This window comes from Misgurnus anguillicaudatus, chromosome 20 (assembly GCF_027580225.2).
Source record: "Misgurnus anguillicaudatus chromosome 20, ASM2758022v2, whole genome shotgun sequence".
Lineage (NCBI taxonomy): Eukaryota > Metazoa > Chordata > Actinopteri > Cypriniformes > Cobitidae > Misgurnus > Misgurnus anguillicaudatus.
In genome coordinates, this window is record NC_073356.2 from 30,971,253 (window position 1) to 30,991,072 (window position 19,820).

Sequence of the window (19,820 nt, forward strand, 5' to 3'; positions counted from 1 at the left end):
GTCGTGTGTGACTGCATCCGAATTATTTTCGCATAAACTTACTTGTGTCGTGTGCGAGAGCTCACGACGTTCCGACCGTAAGAATTCGCACCGTGTACGCCCAGCTTTAATCGGCAAATCGGCTTTGAAAATGGCCGATGTCAATGATCGGCAAAATGCTTAATATCGATGCGATAATCGGCCAGATCGATAATCGGTTGACCCCTACAATATATCAAATGAAAGAACAGACCAGGGATGTGCAGCGGAGTCAGTATTTGTATCTATATCTGTATTTGTAACAATCTCAAAATTATTTGTATCTGTAATTGTATTCTAATGGAACCGGAAGTGGGTGGGTCTTAAACTGGAAGTTTGTCAAATTACATAAAAATGACATTTTAAAATGCATTTTTGCTTTTTATTATAATTATAACTTTAATAACTGTAAATATCTATCAAAATCTATTCTGTTAAAAACAATAACACTTAATGTTAATCAAAAAGAGAAATAATTTGATTCTCGTTACTTATACGCATGGAAAACAAACTTCTCATTTTCAAAGGCCCATAAAGCTTGTGCCTATGTGCCATGCATCACTGTATTGTAGCGTTAAAATAACAAAATTGAAAGCACAAACAATACTGTACATCACCTTTAAGCATTTATTGTGTCTGTCAGGACAGTTACATATGTGACCCATGCTGCCTAAATGAGTGAGAGGTTTCCTACATTAATTCCTCGTCTAGCGATCCCAATACTCTTGTAATTCTAACATTTAAATGATCTTTATTCAGAATTCATGAAACCATAATAAGAATTACAACAAACGTGCAGAGCTCATTATTATCTATGTCCATAGAGTGTTTGCGCAAACATAACAAAATGTTTTAAACATGCAAACAAAAAATAATGTGTGTGTTTGTTATCATGTTTTTATATTAATATGTTATTTTCATTGCCATTAAAGTGCAATTACTGAACATAAACAGGAGCTTAATAAAAATGATAATTTTAGAATTTCATATGGAACTTACCTGTTTGTGCAAATCAACTCTTCATTTATTATAATATATAATACATGTTTCTTTAAAATCAAACTTTATTCTTTTATTTTTATTCCTTCATTCTTTAGGAAGGATTTAAATAAAATACAATCCCGTTTTGATTTGAATGTATTTTCTACACATTAATGAGGTGTCTGGATTTGTGTTTAAATGCAAGACGTCCTTACAGTATGCTGTTCAGTTTGTTTAGTTGTGGGGAAATGATATGGAAATAAGCAGATGTGAACGTGCTGTTTGTATGGTTTAACTTACACTAGGTTTTGTCCAGTGCTTTAAGTGGGCCCGAATGCGCCGGTACTCAGTACCGCCACTTCTAAATATAGCTCTTGAGCGTACCACCACCTCTCCCTGAGCCCAGAACGTGCTTTTAGCATACCGGAACGCTCATTTGCACATCTGTTTAAATCAGAGGTTTTAATCCTTTGTGCTGCTGCTTTTCAGAGCTAGCGCTCTTCACAATGTACACCATAGCTGCTCGGTTAAAATGAAAATACAATGAACACTTAATATGCCCTCATTGTTTATACTCTGAGTAGTAAAAGAACAAGGTCAGAATCAGAGGACTTGCTGGCTGACATCCCACCAAGCCAGAATGATAGCTGCAGGTCAGACGCAAGCTTTTTCAATACCCTTTTTGTAGGTACTGTACGTGATAATCTCCGCTGTCGCGGCTGTCAGTTTGGTTCCCCTCGACGCAACTTCAGATTTCCTCAGGCGATAAAAACATTCTTGAAATTGTAATATACATTTAGTTTCATTGCTGAACTACAAGTGAATGAAATTTCAATGAATTTGAACGACGTGCACAGTAGTTTACCACCTGCAAAATGGAAAACAATGGGACAAAATAAAGTGATGACTTTCTAGTTTCAAATGGCCAGTATTTTGTTATTCTTGAACCCATAGACATGGTCTTGGTGTCATTTTAAAGTTTTTGTTTTTAAGCTCTTTCTATCTGAACAACTAGTTTTAGCATTTGACCATGCTGAAAATTTTACTTACATATCTACCTTTTGCACATTTTATATGTTCAGTAGCTATTTCTAGCTCAAGCATATCCATAAACTTATATAACGATTTATTAATTTTTAACAAGGTCGTCTGTTGACTGCTGAATATAAAACCCCTTCTATATAGAAGTCCAGTCATCAAAAGAAAAATAGAGTACCGGCACTTCTTTTGGGCCACTTAAAGCACTGGCTTTGTCATCGCTTGCACAAGAGTGCATATGGCAAAAGAACTCGGACAGTGTGTGAAATGACCAGTAATAATGTTCAAATAGACAATACTGTGACACTTACTTCAGGTTGGATCTTGAATTCCTGTACGCTGAGATGTCAGCTCATTCATTGAACAAAGCATGCATCACATTATGAAACTATTCTTTTTGACCTCTTGGAGTGAAAACATAGACCGAACTTGAAGCAACGCATGATCTGCCTCCGATATCTCGCACAACGCACACGCGCCCTCAACTGCTTCTCTTATCATCTACGCGCGGTCGCGCACTAAAAGGTGATGCAGCCTGTCTTGCGAAACTTTCGAACACGCCCTATAAAGTTTAAAAAAATATTTATATTCATTAATTAGTACCATTTGAAAGTAGCGCAGTAACGCCGCCAAATGTAGCGAAGTAAAAGTACAGTTTTTTTCACTAGAAATGTACTTGAGTAAGAGTAAAAAGTACCCATCCTTAAATTTACTCTAAAAGTACAACTTACCCAAAAAAATTACTCAAGTAAATGTAACGAAGTAAATGTAATTCATTACTACCCACCTCTGAATAGCACTACTTACAGTATATACTAATTGCAGTTGGCACAAATGACATTTGAAGAGTTTCATTGCAAAACGAGATAACCACCGTTTTTTTTATTGTTCAGAAATCTCGTTTTTTGGTTGTGCATTCCAATTAATTTCAATTCAACTGCAGTTGGTTTGTTTTGATTTAAACCTTCATAACTTAAAAAATACAGCTAAGTAGCACCATAAAACAAAATAATAACATGATAACATATTAATAAACATTTTTTGACAAAAATGTTAAAAAATGGATTTATCTCGTTTTGCAACAAAACTCTTCTTTTGATACTTATTTTTATTTGCACAATGTTGCTTTAAATGTCTTTTTGCAATCGTCTTTGTGGTTGTCCTATATTTGCACTTGCCAGTTTAAATACACAATACCATTTTTGTTTATTTATAGTCAATTATACGTAACATATAGTCATATTAAAGTCCCCCGTAATCAAGTAAAGATTTAATACAAATCACATTCAGCGTATATATATTTTAAGGTTTAGGGTTTTGGCTTGACAGGAATATCATTATAATAAGAGTTACCTTAATCTTTGCAGGAAAGGACGCTGCTGTTGATTCTGCTGTCAAGTTTCTTGTTTTCACATGCCACACCAAGTTTTATATGCAAAGGCGTGGCTTTGCCATCGTAGCAGTAAAAGTTAAAGCTCCACCTTTTGATCTGAATTGTATAAATAGTTTTTGGTTTTGATATTTGAAGGTATTTACTTGCAAGACATGTCTCGGATGCATGAAGGAAGGCTAAATGAATCTACATTAAGTTACTATAGAGATTTACTCTTTGCAGCTAGCCTGATCCAGAGCAGGCTAACAACCAGGCTAAGATTAATTCAATTCAAAGAACTTTATTAATCTCAGGGGGAAATTCCTTTCATGTTTCAATCATAGAAAATAATGAAATTAAAGATAAAATGAAATAAATAAATACATTTGAATATATGCCCATCAATGATATAATCAATAAAAATGAATAGATAAGACTTTAAAAATTAACGAACTATACCAATATAAAAAGGGTAATTTACTTCAATAGTGAATTGTCCCTGCACTTACAAAGAGGAGTTATACAGCCTTATGGCTACAGGTATGAAGGATCTTCTAAAACCCTCAGAACACTTAGCAGTGATCAGTCTCTGACTAAATGTACTTCTCTGGTTGGCCAGCACCCTATTGAGAAGGATTGTCCAGAATTGAATTTAGTTTTGAAAGTATTCTTCACAACATGAACACAACATCCAGCTCCATACCAAGTACAGAGCCAGCCCATCTAATAAATTTGTCCAGTTTAGACTAATGTGTTTTAGTCACTTCACTGGCCTGCATTAAAATACTAAATATACTGTCATCCATCGAAGTATACATACGGTTATTTTAGTGTTATTATGAAGACTGGTGTCAAGGGTTTGACCCTTGACACCCTTGACACCAGTCTTCATAGTAACTCTAAAGAACCATTTTGTCAAAGAACCATTTCTTTATTTTTTACCTTTTTATAATCTAAATAACCTTTTTTGAAACAGAAAGGTTCTTTGGATGTTCAAGGTTCTTTGTAGAACCATTTAGACTAAAAAGGTTATTTTATGGAATCAAGAAGCAGCTTCATATCTTTCTTTTACAGTGTGGACTGTAAATCAATGTACAGTTTCATTTTATTTGAACGAAGAATAGAGTGAAGTTTTATTGTATCAAATTTATTTGCCCATGTTTTCCTGTCCAACAGGAATAGTGACAATTTGAGAATTTGGGCCCATTGGTAAATGCATGCTGATCTCTGACTCGCGAAGTACAACAGAGAAGCAATACATTCAACGTGACTTTATCTGTTTACCACATAAGAATTAATAAACCAAACAAATAAACTGTACAACCAGTATGCACTGTGATCAAAATTAAAATTGCTGACTGGTTTCTCTTCAAAGAGGAAGCATTACGAGATGTGCCTGCTTATTTGTGGTCAAAGCAGATGTATGATGTGGGTTTGATCAAAGGGGCAGAGCCTGTCATTATTCATCTTAAATCATTACTGCCCATGTAAGGCACAGAACCCACTATCACAGGAAGCTATTGATAAATTCATGTGTTACATTTTTGGAAAGAGGCATAATTGAGTATGTTTACATGCAGAGAATAAACGGATAACTATCAAAAATCTGCTTAATATAAAAAACAGTTTTCATGCGTTTGGTCGGGGCATGGGTGCCATAACCCCTTCTTGAGGAAGAAGGTCCCTCTTTGGGGAATCCGCCAGAGAGGGGCTGTCGCGAGGAGCATGAGTTTGGGAAACCAGTTCCTGGTGGGCCAAGAAGGAGCAACCAGTAAAGAGTGCCAACCACCTTGGCGATTGAAATACGCAACGGTCGCAATGTTGTCAGTGAGAACTAATACATCTTTTTTCAGCAATTGATGTGCCAGTGCTGTTGGGGTGCTGTCCACACCCCTGAAACTGCTAGCCCATCATACATGGCCCCCCACACCGTGTTGGAGGCATCTGTGTGTACTACAGCATGTCTGGAGACCTGTCGCAAGGGCACATCACCCCGAAGAAACGGCGGGTCTATCCACGAAGTGAAAGTGATGCAGGTGTAATAGTTACACGGTGTATGCGGTGCGTCACGCTCTCCTCAGGGCTCGGTCACGAAGCCAACGCTGAAGCAGTCTCATATGGAGCAGCCTGAGCGGTATCACAGCAGAGGCTGCTGCCATATGCCACAGGAGCCTCTGAAATTGTTTCAGAGGGACAGCTGATTAGCCTTTGAGAGTATTGAAACATGTTAGAATTGACTGTACACGCACTTTGGTTAGGCGGGCTGTTAGTTTGACCGGATCCAGTTCCATGCTGAGAAAAGAGATCCTCTGCACAGGGCAAAATTTGCTCTTCTCCCAGTTGACCCGAAGACCCAAACGAGCTTCAGACGCACTTGCATCAGACTTCAGAGCTCTTCATATATAGAAATATCAGTGCGAGTTTTGCATCTGCATATCATCTCAAACAACTAACTGTGAAATTAATTGTACTTTTTGACTTTTGCCAAAATAACTTGGTTGGTTCCACATTATTCTAACAAGTTTTTTTAGCATTGAATTAATATGTACACTCCGTTTAAAATACATCAAATACATAATTTAGGCTACTGACTGAATTAGGTGAACCCAACTAAACTGAATCATAAATAACTTGCTAGCACTTTTGTAAGAACATTGTTGGAAATGTAGTTTTATTTGGTGCTTGCAAAGAACAAACAAGAATACACTGTAAAAAAAATCCGTAGAAATTGCAGCTGAGTTGCCGGTAATTTACCGTAGATTTAAATTTATGTTATTTACTGGCAATATTTTGTTCAAAGTTAAATGAACATTTAACATTTACAAGTCTTTGTCTTTATAGAGTAAAACTAAAAAACAGCATCAAGCAAAACATTCTGGGAAACAAAATCTGAAGCAAAAAACAGAAAAAGGTTGATGATGATTTCGGGTTCCCAGAATGCTTTGCATGAGGCTGTTATTGTATAGTTTTATTCTGTAAAGATAAAGACTTGTTAATATTTAAAATTTATTTAACTTTGAACAAACTCTTGCCAGTAAATAACATAAATGTAAATCTACGGTAAATTACCGGCAACCCAGCTGCAATAACATTGAAATTTTTACAGACTTTTTTTACAGTGTATGCAAAAATAGATATGCAGATTTGGGTGTTCTGACTTCATGCTGTGCAGTGTAGTTTATTAGTTTATGAAAAAAATATAAGGAGAGATTTCACCTTGCATTGCCATAGGCTTAAATTTGTAAAGTCACAACTATTTGCTTTCAGTTTACCATCATTTATTGTATGAGTTTGTACAAGCTTTACATCTCTGTTTGCATTTGATGAGAGCAGCATTTGTATAAAGGTTTTTTGTTTAACCCTGTTTGACTTTCCTGAAAGCAAACTTAGCCTTAAGGAAAGGGAAAGGTCTTAAAATGTAAGGTACAAGCTTTTGTTTTCTTCTTAACACAGACAATCTAACTACATCTGATGGTCTAATCATTTAAGTTTTATGAAGTATACCATCCTCTATGAAAATGAAGAGTTACTTGTGTGTCTTTTTTCAACAATTATACATCCATAAAATAATATTTAATTATATTGTATAAAATTTAGGGCTGTCAAAATAAACGCGTTAATAACGCGTTAACGCAAATTCATTTTAACGGCACTAATTTTATTAACGCGCGATTAAGGCAACACGCAATTTCTGTTTGACCCACAGCTGGACGAACTGAGACGCAGCAAGCGACCCGCGCTGTCCAGACGAGTCGAAGCCCCTCACAAAAACAAGAACACCAAGCTCTCGTCCAGCGAATCCAATGCTCTAAATGGTAATTAAACATCTAAAATGCACGTTTTCTGCACGTGCAGTTTTCTTAATCTGCACGTTTTCTGTGAGGTGTACCGTCCCAAATCCATATAAAGCAAAGATGCGTCTTGTTTCACTTTTTAGTTTCGTTTTAAAAAGCATTCAGAAACTACAGAAAATAGACCGCAGGACTTTCTTGATGTTAAAATAATTATTAAGAGAGATAAAGTTCGGGATCTGATTGATGTTAAAAGAGTTATTAAGAGTGACAAGACTCAAAAGCGATGTCTGACGTAGACATCTGAAGCGCATGCACACAAACGCACGAGTGCGTGACACGTCGTGCTATTTATACGCATCTTCAGGAGACTGGGCTCGATATATATAGACATCTAACACAAAATTACAGATTTAAAAATATCTGTTTTGACAAGAATTCACGCAGGTATGACCTATAATCTGTTATATCTGAAGTGAATGTTTGGTTAACTGTTAAGGAAAAGTATCTGTTGTGTCATTTATATTAAACCCTTGCATTATCCTACAGTCTTAAAGTGGTCTGTCTCAATGTCAAATTAAACAAGAAAAGAAAAACGTATATTGATATTGTTTTTGCTCTGTATTAACAGGTATAGTTCTGTCATGCTTTGTCAGATTCCAACAATTGGTCCAAGTTTTTTAATAGAGAATGTTAAAATACAAATGACACATTTTTGAAAATTTGCTCATCCCAACTCAATTTGCCAGCACAGGTCACAAATGATGCAGCAGCAAACAGAAATGGAGAAAGAACAAGGTCTTCTAAAGGCAAAAACATTTATAAAACTATGGCTGATGGTTCTTTTGAAAATGTAAACAGGCTGTTGTAGACATACATTTGCATATAGCATATATATTATCCAAATCCATGCTGATTAGAGCATTAAAATCTTAAAAAGTGTTACATTTAGGTAAATTTAGAACAGATAACAATGTGCGATTAATTTGCGATTAATCGCGAGTTAACTCATGAAATCATGCGATTAACTGCGATTAAATATTTTAAATATCTATTGACAGCCCTAATAAAATTACATTACTAAGCCTATACTAATGCTGTGATAAATGTAAAATAATTACCTAAAAATACCCAAACAAATCTGTACAGTTTAGATGCGTAATAGTACAATTTACCCAGGTGTTATTTCATGTGGTCTTTGTGTTTTTTGGTGGGGCAACATTGCAGCATTTGTTTAATTTGTCAGGGAGTAAATAATCAGGAGCATCAGGACAGTAGGGTATTGGTAAGATCTCAAACAGGTAACATGAACTGGAAACAGGATCAAATACATATAACATGAAACAAAGCTAACGCTCTCACAATGGAACACTGAAACACAAGGGCAAGAATACATATCCTGTTTCTCTGTCTTTTTCTCTACCCAGGTTCCTGCTGCCAACCGCTCCGCCCTGGCTTCCTGATCATCCGGCTCTGCTCGGGTTTCCAAGCCCGTCATCCCACCTCCTGGATCCACCTCAGGTCCTCCACCCACCTGAACTTTTGTATTTTTCGTGTGAAGTGTCTTGAAGACACTCCTTGGGGGGGGGGTTCGGTCACAGTCCTGTTTTGTGTTCCCCTGTCTGTGACTTTTAGTTTGAAGTTCTGTATTGTCATCCATGTCTGTAGTTCTTTGTATTTTTTTTTGTTTATTGGTCCTTGTGTTTATTGTTTCCCAGGTGTGTCTAGTTTCCTTGTTACTCTCATGTATATATTTCCCTTGTGTTTCAGTGTTCCTTTGTGAGAGCGTTAGCTTTGTTTCATGTTACCTGCTCATTCCTTTTCAATAATTATTATAAATCAGAAGCAGATTTTAAAATGACCTGTTTCAGACTTCCCTACAAATCATCATCAAATGGAAAGCCCCACTCATATCCAGTGATGATTTGCCCTAATAAAATTCATTTTTGAAAGAAATAGGTATAATCTCATATAATGGGGCAGTTATTTTATGATAGACTACTTCAAAAACAAGATCATTTCAGTGCTGGATTTGCAACAAGTTTGATTCAGAGAGATGGTTCAATACCAACACTTTGTGCTCAAACTTCATAGCCAGAACAAGTATCACACTTCATATGTTGTAAATCTTTCAGATTAATTGCCTTTCTGAATATGCATGTTAGCATGCTCTACAACTAATGTTGCTAAAGCTGCCATTGTTTCTTGGTACTGATGCTGTCCTCATGTTCTATAGGAGTTATCTTAAATATAGGAGTTTCTTAGTTAAAACTGCACATGAAGGTCCTTTGAAGTCGTTCACTTAAATGCAACGAGCTTGTGATCATGATTTCAAAAGTGGGAATCATAAAATTTTCAATAGCACGTGAAGGCAGTATGAGAGCAAAGCTTTGTTGTTAAATTTATCCTGCAATGCTCACCATCTGTGTAATTGATTAGCAAGATGTATTATGCACAGTAGCATTGGATGACTTGAGTACATTTTCTGTCAAGATAAGAGGCTTGTACTAAAAGTGGAATGTCTATTTGCCAAGGGCAGCACATCAAAGCAAAGTAGTAACGTACTGTAAGGGATGTTGGTTATGATAGATTGCACTTACAATTGATTTGCTACTGATAATTTCTGACATAATTTGTTGTGTAAAGTGTGGTATGTACAACAAAACGTGAGTTCCTGCAACTCATGTCTCTTTTGGAAAGGGGGAAGCTGTAACAAAGGGCTGCTTTTAGAGAGAGAGAGAGAGAAGAATCCATGTGCAGGAGGTTTTATTATAAAATTGGCAGGCAATCCACAACGGGCAGGCAAACAAATCCAAAACAGGGTAATCCACAAGCGTAATCCAGGTCACAGGCAAAGGTCATAACCATAACATGAATTCAAGAAAACAGGCAACACAAGACAAAACCATTACAGAAACCCCCCTCTAAAGGGCAACTCCTGTAGCCCACAAAACATAACACAAGACAAAAACATCATAACATAGAGTCCACGGGTGGTTTGGTGGTCAGGTCAGAACCGAGGCAGACCCGGACCGTGGAGCACAGACGGTCCTGGGTAGTGAGGTTCAGACGGGCCTGGGTCGTGTGGCAAGGACGGACCATGATCACGGGGCAGATGTGGACCTGGATCGTGGGGCAGACATGGACCTGAATTGTGGGGTAGACGTGGACCTGGATCATGGGGCAGACGTCGAAGATTGGACACCTCGGCTTCATCCTTGGTGTCCTCTGCCTCCTCCATGCGTCCGGATACTACCCCCCCCAAAAAAAAATTACTAAGAGGAGCTTCAGCCATCGTGGGAACAGGCACAGGAGACATTGGAAACAAGGGTAGCGCTGTTGGTGCTCTGGACCTGGAGTCAGAGATAGCAGAGAGAGAGGCTGGCATAGCAAAGTTATCAGACAATATATACATAAATACAATTAATTCCATGAGTACATGAATGTCCATCTTGGCCAGGCAAAAAGTTCATAGAGTTCATGATCGGCCATGTTGAAATAGGCAGAGAGATCAGGGTTAGCCATCTTGAACAAGGCAAGGAGTTCACCTAACAATAACTTTGGGATTTGGCAATCGAAACCACAGTCCTGAGCTATCTAATAACAATAGGGGTTTTGGCAATCGAAACCACAGTCCTGAGCTAACAATAACTTTGGGTTTTGGCAATTGAAACCTGAGCTAGCTAATAACTATTGCACTAAATGTGAAGGTCTACGTGTACGTGTTCTTACAATGAACAAAAAACGACAAACTTTAATGTTTATGGAAACTCACCCCATAAGAAACAGAAAAGTGTTCTTGCAGATCTCGTTCCCTCCAATGAAATAAGTCGTTCGGGCACACCTCTCTTTGTCTGTGTCTTCTTTGTGGATGTTATTATTTCCGAAGTTCGCACTGTGATATCAATGATATCAGATTGAGCCTGTCAGATTGAGTGCTGCTTAGTAGCCCCGCTGTTCCCTTGGGGGGCGGGTCCATAACTAAAGTATCAAAAGCCGCTGTATGTAAATAAACACAGACAATGACGCTAGGGATGTCCCGATCAGGTTTTTTTGCCCTCGAGTCCGAGTCCGAGTCATTTGATTTTGAGTATCTGCCGATACCGAGTCCCGATCCGATACTTCTATAATACATAAAAAAAGAATAAAGAAGAGCAAAAAAAAAAAACAGAACCAGGATGTTCCTTATGTCATGCCGCACGCATTGCTGTTTCTGTGTGAAGTCAAAAGAGTCTAACTCTGTGCCAGCGCATAACTACAGATGTGTTAAAAAATAATGAGAATTTATATAGTATATGTACAGGGGTTTAATTGGGATTTGTTTTGTGGGGATGCTCTGTTGGGAGGGAGGGTTCAAGGGGTAAAATGTTTAATCCTGATGACAGCAAAGCCACTGGTGTGTTTCAATGACATTTTGGACCTCTGATAGGATTTGATAAGTTTCAGTTTTAAAGCTGTGCCACATGTTGACCCAAACTTTTAAACCTGAACTTTAAATTATGCAAATCTATGAGTCTGACACCCTATATGCATTTGTTGCACATGTCATTATGCACAATTGATCAAACTTTGAAGGAAGTTATAAAAATCAACCTCCTTGACTAATTCTAGGCATAAGATAGGCTACCCAAAAAGACTCAATTAACAAGAAAAACAACATACTGATTCAGCAATATATCTTATAAATTAGCCATAGAGATTCCCTAAGCTGGTCAGCAGTTAGTTATAAAATACCTATAGTTAGGTCGTAATTAATCTGTATAATCAAAATACATTATTTTATTAAACTATACAATCAGTTGTATCCAGTTATCTGGTTAACATATTGTAATGAGATGAGTGACATGGCTAGACATACTTTAATACTTTGTTTCTAGACTTCTATTAAGTTTTCTCGACGTGGGCACCATTCTTACCTCTCTCTCTATCTCTCATCTCTACAGTATCCTGCGCGAATGCGCGTTCTTGAGGTTCTGAGTGAGACGCGGAGCTGCGTCTGAGCACATGGTCGATCAACGCGTCGTTTAAATGAGCGGTAAAAACACGGTTTTGTCGTGGTTTCCTTGCACGCACGAGTGTGAAGCTTATGAATGAAAGCACGTCAATAGGCTTGTTCGACTTCATGCGGCCCCGCAACAATCGACAGCCGGGTGACGTCAAACTACCGCGAGAGTGATCCGCGAAATCAAACGGAGAAGTTTGCTTTTAAATCGCTCTCGCGGAACTTTGACGTCATCCGGCTGCCGGTTCTTGTGGCGCTGCATGAAGTCGAAAAACCCTATTCTCTTCTCACCAGTTCACACGCACCAGCGCAGCGCGTACAGTGACGCGGAGCAGAGCGAGACTTTAATGGATTTTAAACCCTGCATATGTATCCGAGTCCTGATCGGGAGGTAACGTCCGATTCCGATCGAGTCTGAAACCACGTGATCGGGGCCGATTTCCGATCACGTGATCGGATCGGGACATCCCTAAATGATGCCCCAGATGCACGCTAGAATCTCAGGAAAAATAACCCGTTTTCAACAGCAAAATGTAGCTCTGTATATGATATTACCCTTCAATGTAACCAATCGCTCGCTCGTTCCTCCATCAGCCAAAGACTTCATTGATAAAATTGATGGACAAAACATGTAGCCAATTATATAACGTATTCAACAATGTCTGTGTGACTTTTTGTGTATGTGTTTGTCTTTATGTTGTGATGAAAGACCTGACGTCAAAGTACAGCAAGAGCGAGTAGAATTAAACTACTCCATAAGATTTCTTAAAGAGCTCTCGCGGTACTTTGACGTCATCCGACTGCGGCGCCGCATAAAGTCAGTGACACGGAACTACAGTCACGTGACTTCACGCTCAAGCCGAAAGAGAAGACAATGCTGAATAAAGTTGTAATTCTTGCTATTTTTGGACCAAACTGTATTCTTGATGCTTTAACGCATTCTTACTGACCCACTGATGTCACATGGACTACTTTGATGATGTTTTTATTACCTTTCTGGACATGGAAACCGTACATAGATTTTCAATGGACACATAAAGCTCTCTGACTAAATCTAACATTAAAACATCTTAAACTGTGTTCCAAAGATGAACGGAGGTCTTTTGAGTTTAGAACGACATAAGGTTAAGTCATTACTTACATTATTTTCATTTTTGGGCGAACTATCCTTATTTAGTAGTCACGCTGTTCCCTTTGCGGGTGGGGGCGAAAACCAAGCTGCTTATTCAGTATGTAAATATACACAGACAATGAAGGCCCCCCCTGCACGCTAGAATCTCCAGAAAAACAAGCCTATTTCAACCGCAAAATGTACGCTTTTAAATATACAAAAACTGCTATCTCAAACATAGAGAGGCTTCTTCGTGATCTCGAAGAACAGATTCTGCAATAAAACGAAAATCACAAATTTTGAAAATATACAATTTGTTGCTCATTATCTTGAAACTTGTGCTGCCGACTTGTGTCCCTACTTTCCGTGACTGGTCACATATTTGTTGTGTAAAGTGTGGTATGTACAACAAAACGTGAGTTCCTGCAACTCATGTCTCTTCTGGAAAGGGGGAAGCTGTAACAAAGGGCTGCTTTCACAAAGCAAGAGAGAGACAAATCCATGTGCAGGAGGTTTAATTATAAAATTGGCTGGCAATCCACAATAGGCAGGCAAACAAATCCAAAACAGGGTAATCCACAAGCGTAATCCAGGTCACAGGCAAAGGTCATAACCATAACATGAATTCAAGAAAACAGGCAACACAAGACAAAACCATTACAGAAACCCCCTCTAAAGGGCAACTCCTGTAACCCACAAAACATAACACAAGACAAAAACATCATAACATAGAGTCCACGGGTGGTTTGGTGGTCAGATCAGAACCGAGGCAGACCCGGACCGTGGAGCACAGACGGTCCTGGGTAGTGAGGTTCAGACGGGCCTGGGTCATGTGGCAAGGATGGACCATGATCACGGGGAAGATGTGGACCTGGATCATGGGGCAGACATGGACCTGAATTGTGGGGCAGACGTGGACCTGGATCATGGGGCAGATGTCGAAGATTGGACACCTCGGCTGCCTCCTCCATGCGTCCGGATACTACCCCCCCAAAAAAAAATACTAAGAGGAGCTTCAGCCATCGTGGGAACAGGCACAGGAGACATTGGAATCAAGGGTGGCGCTGTTGGTGCTCTGGACCTGGAGTCAGAGATAGCAGAGATAGAGGCTTGCATAGCAAAGTTATCAGACAATATATACATAAATACAATTAATTCCATGAGTACATGAATGTCCATCTTGGGCCAGGCAAAGAGTTCATAGAGTTCATGATCGGCCATCTTGAAATAGGCAGAGAGTTCAGGGTTGGCCATCTTAAACAAGGCAAGGAGTTCAGAGTCTGCCATTTTAGGCAGGGCAAACAGTCTATGGAGCTTGGGAGTGACTATATTTGCTGACCTACAGGACACAGGAAATTCAGGAGTGACCATCTCTGACTCTACAGGAAACTCAGGAAACCTAGAAACAGGCCATGACAGGTCATGATATGGTCATGACAGGAAATTCAGAAAACTTAGGCTCAGCAGACATGGTCAGGACAAGAAGCTCAGGGGACTCAGATTCGGACCTTCCAACAGAAACAAGAAATGCAGGTGACTCTGGTGAACCAGGTGACTCAGGTGAAACAGGTGAACCAGGCGACTCAGGTGAAACAGGTGAACCAGGCGACTCAGGTGAACCAGGCGACTCAGGTAAAACAGGTGAAGCAGGCGACTCAGGTGAAACAGGTGAACCAGGTGAAACAGGTGAACCAGGCGACTCAGGTGAAACAGATGAACCTGGCGACTCAGGTGAAACAGATGAACCAGGCGACTCGGGTGAAACAGGTGAACCAGGCGACTCAGGTGAAACAGGTGAACCAGGCGACTCAGGTGAAACAGGTGAAACAGGTGAACCAGGTGAAACAGGTGAACCAGGCGACTCAGGTAAAACAGGTGAACCAGGCGACTCAGGTGAAACAGGTGAACCAGGCGACTCAGGTAAAACAGGTGAACCAGGCGACTCAGGTAAAACAGGTGAACCAGGCGACTCAGGTGAAACAGGTGAACCAGGCGACTCAGGTGAAACAGGTGAACCAGGCGACTCAGGTAAGCCAGGTGATTCAGGTAAGCCAGGCGATTCAGTAGTGACAGAACGTGTTTGAGGCTCAGGTTCGAACCTTCTAATCATGGTAGCAAGTGCAGGAGACACAGGTTCGAACCTTCTAGCCATGATAGGAGGTGTATCAGATGATTCAGATTCATGGGCTTGAAAATCTTCACATGAAATAGAAGAGCAGAAAACAGACCACACACACCACAGGGCCATGACAAATACAGGAAGCACAGAATTTAAAAGACACCTCTGTTGTCATAGGGACCATGGACAATGAAACAGAACACTCAGGAATGCAGCTATTACACAAACAATACTTCCCAATGTGATGTTGAGATTAAACCGGTTTTATAGTGACAAACAGGAAGTGAATGGTGAAGTGTGACATAACATGGTTTCAAAATAAAAGACCAGAGACATAACTTCAAAATAAAAGACCTAAACAACAGAACACAAGACAAAACCATTACAGCAGCTGACAATAGGTATTTACAGTAATAAAAGTAATTTCCACTTTTTTGTGGACAATAAACTTGAAATTGAATTGAAATTGAAATTTACAGTAATAAAAGTAATAAGGTGGCATCAGTAAGTGATTAATACAGTTTACACTATATTGCTGAATACAACAAAATGCACAAAAAACACAGAGCACACATCAAAATCAAAACAAGAACCAACAAAGAACTGGACTGAATGAACAACCCAGTATCACAAATCTACGTACCTATAGTCAGGTAAGTGACTATATGTACATAATTTCGTGATACAGGGTTGGAATGATGGGTGAACAATATCTTTATAAAACATCAAATCTTACTATTCCACAGAAAAAACTTGTACTATTGTCATTTGAAATTGAATTATTTTTTCCTTGTTATACTTTTCTCCCAGTCTTACCATTTTATTTAGGTGACCTCTTATACATGATGATTCTGTAAACAGACTTTAAAGACTCTAAAAACGTAAACACTTGCATACAATTAAATTGTTAAAATCATACTATATTTACTACACAAAAATCATTTAAAATCCTTTTATTTACAGAGTAATTACTAAACATAACCCAGTTGCTTAGGAAACCTAACTTATTTCAGAATTATGAAGTCCACAGAGCTATACCTCTCTTTCATGCATTCTAAATGTATGTCCATTTCTTTAGATAATCTAACAATGACATTCTCTCTAGAAATATGGATGGAGGCTGTTTGGTCGTTTTTCACCATTTCCCTAGCAACATGTTTCAGATACAATGTCATCAGCACCGAGGTCAGAGGACAACCCCAGAAGAGTGATTTTTGGTTACCACTCTGTTTCAGCATCTCGTGAAGAGCAGTGATGTTAAATTTATCCAATAAAGGTGGCTCTGTCCTTTGTTTAATTTGCTCTTTTACAAGTAAATGTTGTAAGAAAGACCACTTGATGTTCATTTGTACCTTTTTGAAGGTAAACAATACTGTTGTTTTATTATTGCCAACAGTGTAGTCTGTTGAATGAGACTGCAAGTGCTCATAAAGCCACCTGGCCATGATGATGGCTAAAATCAGATAGTCAATGTTAAATTTATAACAGGTCTCAGAAACTTTAGTCCTCTCATTGAAACCTTCTGGGATGTTTGCTGGTTTTTCAATTATATTTTGATAAAAGGTACACAAATATGAGTATCTCTTATAGAAAGAGAGTGGTAAACCATCTGGACGTTCAGTGTGATTCGATACCAAAGACTGAATTGCTTGTTCAACTTCACTGACACTGATCATCAAAGATGTTTGGAAATTTACAGGCAAATCTAGGTTTGGCCAGTATTTACGTTTACTGCTCAACCAATTATCAATTACTGATTGCTGGAATCTTAAGACATCCTTTGTGTCCTCCTCTTTAATGATTTTTGGAAATAATTCTAGTTTCTTGCTTTCATCACCAGACAAAGTGACTTCAAACACAACTGGATAATGATCAGAGCAGCTTTTGTATCGAGATATTTCACACGTTTCAATATACCTCATCGACTCCTCTGGAACAAAAATATAGTCTAATCTTGACTCAACATGTTTTTGCTGGTAAGAATATTGTCTGTCTGTTGGGTGAAATCTTCTCCACACATCAACAAGATTGAAAGATGTCATTAATTCCTTCACAATTGGTCTTAGCAGTGAATGGGTTTTATTCCTCTTTGTAGATGTTCTGTCCAGATATGGATTCAGAGCAACATTAAAATCTCCTCCAATCAGCAAGATGCCCTCTGCATGCTTCTCAAGTACACTTCTGAGTGTCATTAAGGGTTTTATATTAGTATGACAATTATAAACACTCATAAGAGTGAATAGTTGTCCATTCAGGGTACATTTAACCAAAATGTAGCAGCCAGCATGATCTCTCTCTATTGTGCAGCTGGTTTCTTCATATATTTCCTTTTTTATTAAAATAGCCACTCCTGTACGCGTTGATGTTTGTGTGGTATATAATGATTTGTAATCTTTCAGTTTCTCGAAAATTTTACCAGTACCTAAATGTGTCTCTTGAAGAAAAACCACATCGCAGTTTTGTTTCTGTATTTCAGTCTTCACTTTCAGTATCTTCGATTTGAGCCCATTTGAATTCCATGACATAAAACGCAGCCTCCTTGCAGAACTCATGATAATGGAGTGGTTCATGTCACAGAAATCCACGAATTAAATGGAAATCTAGAATTTGTAATAAAATATTATTTTGATGTAAATATTCTTAACTTTTGTTGTATTTTGTCAAGGTAGTTAAACACAACTTTAAAGTCATAGTTGTTATTTGCACTTATTAACCAGCTCATTGGAATGCTTGATGCTAATTGGCCAGCTGCTGGATTTGCAGGTTAGTTATTCCCATTTAACAACTTCTCAAAAGTCGCTTACAAACATCTTTTTAATGACTAAATCTAAATGTAATCAGGTAACCCGGATGCTGCAAATCATCTTGACAGTTTAATATTACACAAAAATTAAATACGAATCTTTTAATAATATATATGACATTATATTTAAAAATGATTAAACCAAATAGTGTGTTCATGGCATTTGATCGTCTTGTCTTGTATTAAAACTGAAAGTAACAAGTTTTCCTTGCGTGTAGGCCAGTGTTTCCCAACCCTGGTCCCCGGGCACCCCCTCCCAGAAAGTTTTAGATGTCTCCTTATTTAACACACCTGATTTAACTCATCAGCTTGTTAGGGACACATGTTTACCATGTTGGAAGGAGGCTGATGAGTCGAATCAGGTGTTTTAAATAAGGAGACATCTAAAACTTTCTAGGAGGGGGTGCCCGAGGGCCAGGATTGGGAAACACTGGTGTAGGCCATGTAATAAGCGAGATAATGTACACTATAAAAAAGTCTGTAGAAATTACAGTATTACTGGGTATTACTAGCAACTAGCTGCCTGTACTGTAGATTTTACATTTTACATGTTATTTACTGGCAACAGTTTGTTCAAAGTTAGATGAACATGAAACATTTTTACTCTTTATCTTCTACAGTAAGTTACTGGCAACCAGCTGCATAATTACGGCAATTTTTTACATACAGGCTGCTGGTTTCTTTACACACTAAACAACAACAAATGCAGAATTCATGCAAATCATCTTTTACCAAATTATAAAATTTAAGGAATCAATTAGGTTTTGAATAGAATAAAGTATCATTTTATTTTATGATAAGTTCTGACCTGTATTTATTTTAGATATACTGACTTATATCCATGAATTTCATTTCTAATATAAAATGTTATAAGAAATTGATTAAATATATTATTACATCTTATATAATATAATAAATTATATGATTGAGGCATTTTAAACATTTTGAAGCTGAAAGATCTGTAAAATACATAATTTAATTTCCCCATTTGAAAGAAAACCTGTGCCCACAGTCATTCTGTTGAGTTTTAATGCAAGTGGTATTAGTAGTAATAAGTTACATTTAACACTATTTTATTTTTTAAACAGTACACCTTTTTAACTGAAATTGTGTATATGTAGGTAATAATAATAAACATACATACATTTGTTGAATTCTTTGGCTGTGTGTAGCTGAATGCTTGTCTGCTCTTATGGATGATTGTCATGCAGAGTTTTTAAAATAAAGTAGGAGGATGGGCTAAAGAGGGTTTGACTTTGCTTTACAAATATAATGTACAGTTACGTACCATCACTCTAATGTACCTATTGTATAAGGAAGCACTAGAGTTTGCATCTGTTTTTGCATTTCCTCAGAGCAGCATCTCTTTAAGGCTTTTTTATAAGGTTCACGGGTCTTTTGATTCAGTGTTATTATTTATTTTGAAACTGCATGACTTTTTCTCATTGTTTTCCATTAATTAGTGTCATTTGCTATATTTGAAACTTAAATTTTATAGACAAAGTTGTATAAAACAAATCATTGTCTACAGTACCATGTCACAAAATTTGTACATACATTAATTATACATAATGTACATTCATCA

At 37.9% G+C, this 19,820-nt stretch overlaps 1 protein-coding gene across 1 annotated transcript in view; it reads right to left on the minus strand.

The window, feature by feature from the left end:
* The window catches only part of LOC129456033 (nuclear GTPase SLIP-GC-like), a 34,463-nt gene extending 31,040 nt beyond the window's left edge, over positions 1-3,423 (minus strand). Inside the window, exon 1 of the mRNA XM_055220833.2 lies at positions 3,391-3,423. The gene's annotated coding sequence lies outside the window, so the exon portion shown is untranslated. The remainder of the gene's footprint in view (positions 1-3,390) is intronic.
* Positions 3,424-19,820: the final 16,397 nt, after the last annotated feature.